General features: G+C 51.0%; 1 pseudogene; it reads right to left on the reverse strand.

Annotated features, from left to right (window-relative positions):
• Positions 1-497: 497 nt before the first annotated feature.
• Positions 498-2,600, reverse strand: LOC120846637 (annotated as a pseudogene).
• Positions 2,601-4,768: the final 2,168 nt, after the last annotated feature.

The raw sequence follows: 4,768 nt of genomic DNA on the forward strand, positions 1-4,768 counted from the left end.
GGGTGATACGGTGTTGTTGCGCTTGGGTCCATATATCCAGACCCTTGGGAGTGCATGTCCTGTAACCCCATGCCGTCTGGGAGGCATTGAAGTCTCCCACTATGACCAGGCAGTGAGGACCCGCCTCCCTTAGGGCACGGGAAAAGAGAACGCCAAATCTGTGTTAGCGAGCCGACGGGGGGCTGTATACGTTTAGTATATAGAGACGGGGGTCGCCTTTCCGCTGCGGAAGGATCTCCAGGAAGTCGTGCTCGACGTCAACTCCGCCAAGGCTTTTGTATGAAGCGGTTATGTGTCTACGTGTAAGGATGGCGGTATTGGGTTCCTTATTATCAGGATTTTGGAAAGTTCTATAGCCGGCAAGTTTGACCAGGCCGCGGGTTTCCTGAATCGCTATGATATCGGGGGGTGTTTCGAGGGATTGTATGTAGTGTTCGAGATTGCCACGTTTCCATCGGAAGCTGCGGCAGTTCCATTGCCAGATAGTGGTTTGGTGTCTACTGAGGCGTGGCGGGTGGGGGAGAGGTAAAGCCATACTCAGGGATGCACTGTTGGAGGTAGGGTGTGGATAGTGGGGGTGGTGGAGGATTGGAGGACCCCGCCTGGGATGAGAGGTTGGTGAGTTGGTCCATTTGACCGGTGAGTGGGGCCAATTCGGAGGAGCGCTTTGAAACAATGCCTTCGATTGCCGTAAAAAGGCTGTGAACGTTTTGCTCTAAGATTTGTAGTCTGGCACTGAAAGTGCGAGACATTTCGGTCATTGACTCTGAGAGTCGGCGTAATTCGTCTACGATTTGGACGTCATTAGTATCGATTGCTCTACGCTTGGTAGGCTGGGCGGCGCTATCAGGCGAGGGTATGGCGACCGCAACGGGATGTGGGAGAGGGACAGGAGTGGGTGCTGGAGGGGTAACCTCTTTCTGTTTAATTAGGGTTCGTAATTCAGTATTTTCCTTCTGAACGGCAGTGATTAATTTCGTGAGGGTTTGGACCTCTCGCCGTATAGCCGTGAGCTCGTTGCCTCTGGCATCACCACCCATGGAACCGGAGGCCACATTAGCCCAGCTCACCTGTTTGGTGGCCGCTGGTTGTCGGGGCGGCTCGTCTTGCGGGACCTGGCGCGGTTTGGACCTGGATCTGGATCGTGGTCGGGGTCTGGAGTGAGTACGGGACCGGGATCAAAATCCGGGCTCGGAGGGTACTATTTGCTTTCCCTGGACCTGCCACGGGGGGGGGGGGGGGGGGGGGGCGGTGGGGTTGAACTTTTGCTGAAATCGCCCACCGGGCGTTGTGCCTGACGGCGGCGAATGGCAGGGTGTTCTTGAAAGCGTTTCTTGCACCTCGGGGAACCCGTGGGGTGGGGTCCTCGGCATACGGCGCATTTCACTTCACAGTCGTGGTCAGTGCACTCTAAAAAAAAAGGGTATCACCTTACACCCTTTTGTCCCATATAATACACCCCAAAACTTCATATCGACGTACAACGCCCTATAGTCGAACAGACGGCACCAAATTTTACCAGGGGCTTTATAACGGTGCGATAAAACTTAATGAATTGCTAAAGTACGTATTAAAGACCAAAGAAAGAAAACACGGAGCTTTTGCAGTACGGCCAAGAAAATGCCGATAATCTTTTTTGTAGTCATTAATACGTACATCAGCTATCTTAGTAAGTTGTACAACACGGCTATCAAGCCCCTCGTAAACTTTGGGGCCGCCTGTTCGATTATGGGGCGCTGTACGTCGAATTGAAGTTTTGGGGTGTATTATATGGGACAAGGGGTGTAATAATACACTTTTTTTTCTGAGAGTGTGGGCCGATTGTCGATTCCACAGCGTGGGCACTTATTGGCTCTCGGTGAGGGGCACACATCTGCCCTATGCCCGATCTTCCAGCAGATATTGCAGGCCTCCGTCTTGTGTTTGAATAGTACGCAGCGGTAGGGGGCCCCGTGATAGCTGACCCAGTGGGGCACCTCCGGGCTGTCGAAGACTATTAGCACGGAGTTAGTTTTTCCCATCCGGCGGGCAAGGAGAATAGCCGGGTCGTGATTGTAGTCGATTAGGTATCGGCTGATGTTGTCCGGTGTATCGTATTCTGTAACATCAAAGATGATTCCGCGTGAGGTGTTGGCAGGATCTGCCACGTATGTGGCCAGGGGATAGTTCTCCTCTCCGATGCGTAAGGTGTGAAGGTTGAAGTACGTGCGCGCCCGCTCTTCTGAGGGGGTGCTGATTAGTATAGAGTTTTGAGTAGCGTTGATTCGGATTTGGTCTGCGCGTGCGGCGTCGTAGTTGGTCTGGGCAGCGTTGAAGATAAGGTCTTGCAGCTTGCCTGTGCTCCTGGAGCTTAGGTTGAGGCCACCACGTGGACGAATGACGATCTTGTAGTCGTCGTCAGGTAGTCTTGGGAGTTGCGGCGGGCGCGGATTGGAGCCAGGCCTTGGCGAGCTGCGGGAAGCCAGACGATCGGCTGGGTTCGATGGCTTCGGTGAGGATACTTTCGGCTGTCGAGCCTTCTTTCTGGCCGTATGGACTGGGATCCAGTCCGCATTGAGGTCCTCCGGGGCGATGACTTCTCCCTCGACGACGACCTCCATGTTGGGGCAAAGGGCTGGCAGATATTCGCCGCTCGTTGTACGAGACGCCGATCTCTCTGCGGACGGGCGGCGGCGGGCCGACGGATCGGGGCGGTGTTTACGCCAGGATCACGTTCTCCTCCGGGGTTCGCGGAGCCCGGAGAAGTCGACCGTTCTCGGTGGTGCCTGGAACGCATCTCCAGTGAACGCGAAGCATTCCGCCGTGCAACGCGCTTGGCGCGGTCACTTCAAGGGCAAAACATAAACGGGTGGACCACTGAACAAAATCCGCCGCGAGTGGGGCGGCGGCGCGCGCCATCTAGCGAGAGTCTCCCGAGCCGCCATGTTTACCGAGATACCGAAACCAGGAAGACTAAGCGAGGGAAAGAAGGGGCCGAAGGAGGCGGAGAGCGGTAGCTGAAGGCCGCGCCGGCCCGCAGTGCGTGAGGCTGCACGGTCTCCTTCCGACGGTGCAGCTGGTGCAGCAAAGCGCCGGTGTCGTGCGCCGCACCAAGTCCCAAATGAACGTAGTGCAACCGCACCGACACGACCATGTGAACGCGACGCGTCCGTCGGTGCAGTGCGGTGCGGTGTGGAGCGTCCCAATTGAATGTGACATTAAATGTAAAACTGGTGACTCCTACATATCTTCGAGCATCGCCGTAGAATCTCTAGCGTGTGTCTTTTTCACAAAATAATCCATCACAACTAAAAGATCAGCTAGTAACCCCAACCTCTTTTGTTTCTTGTCGCCACGATCATTTTCACGAGTTTGGCGTTCCATTTTGTCGCTGTAACATATTTTACGCATCTTTCATCCCAGGAGTGTCAAACGACTGGAATCATTTACTTTTATCACTCACATTTATTTTAATCGTGCTCTTTCTTTGCTCAAGTGCCAGTAGCTACATGTTTAGAAATGTTTAACCTTTGTTCATGTTATTTTTATTATTTCAGTTTTTTACCACTCCCCTCTGTAATGCCTTTGGTCCTGAGAGTACGATAAACAAATAAATAAAGAAATAAACTAAGGCGCTACGTTTCTGTCACCCTGTGCTACACCGGGCAACGGAGAAAAGCTCACCGGAGAAAAGCTCACCGCAAAACCGGCAGATGCGGAGAAAAGCTCACCGGCCTTCGCGCGGGTGCAAAGAAAGCTCACCGATTTTTTTTTTTTTTTTTAACTTAGTGGATTCCGCGCCAAACGCGGCAATTTAAGACAATTCGCATTGGTCACTTCATTAAAAATATATCCTCGTTTTTGTAATATTCTCGAAGTTCATTGTGCATATTTACTAATTCCTCAGAAATTAGTAATCAACCATTTTGTTTATTAATGAAGCCGCAAGTATAAAATCAGAACATTGTACACCGGTAAAAAAGACAACAATTTATCGACAGATGACAGTGCGCAGTCGGTAGCTCTGTCAGATAAAGAGGTTTGTTCTTTGCGAGCTAATATGAATAGCGGTGTGGCGAACAGTTTCAGCTCCAAATATTGTGTGATGCCTAATAGATAAGTAGGTGTTTGTTGATGTAATCAGTGTCGGCTACGCTGTTTTATTTCTGTTAATTTGACTAACAAATCTTTAGTTGCGAGAAGAGCTTCGTCCTGTCGTCTTTGTTTTCCTTACTCCGGCGTCGTCGTTTGAGCGGTTTTCATCGTGTGCAACATTTACCAACTCGCCCGATTCACTACCTTACAGAAGACTACTTCTTATATAGACCCTTTCAGGCAACATTTCGTGGGCGCCGCCATCTTGACGTCACGTGACCCTGCCGCCATAGCCGCCCTTCAGTTTCTCGCCGTTCCTCCGCGTTGTGTGCTGCATAGGCCACTACCGGAGCTTTGTTTCGCGTTCTTTTACGTTCCGCATTGAAATCGTGTTTTCTTTAGGTCTTTTCGATATTTAGGAATTTCATTTAATCATTTGATATTTATATTTTGACATTAGCTCTTGTATTTTCTTATTTATGGAATGGAATCGGACAGCGAATGGATCGACGATACAAGATTATGGCTTCAGAAACCATGTCAGTTCATCGCATTCTAACGTTTTTCTCGCTAATAAAGGGCAGTCAACACCATCGCGACATATGCAAATTTCAACTGACGCAGAAAGGCTATCCAGTCGTGCTTCTTGCTGCATGTCCGCACTTGTTTCCGTAAAGCCGACCCGCATGTAAGC

This window comes from Ixodes scapularis, unplaced genomic scaffold (genome assembly GCF_016920785.2).
Source record: "Ixodes scapularis isolate PalLabHiFi unplaced genomic scaffold, ASM1692078v2 PGA_scaffold3__209_contigs__length_174095766, whole genome shotgun sequence".
Lineage (NCBI taxonomy): Eukaryota > Metazoa > Arthropoda > Arachnida > Ixodida > Ixodidae > Ixodes > Ixodes scapularis.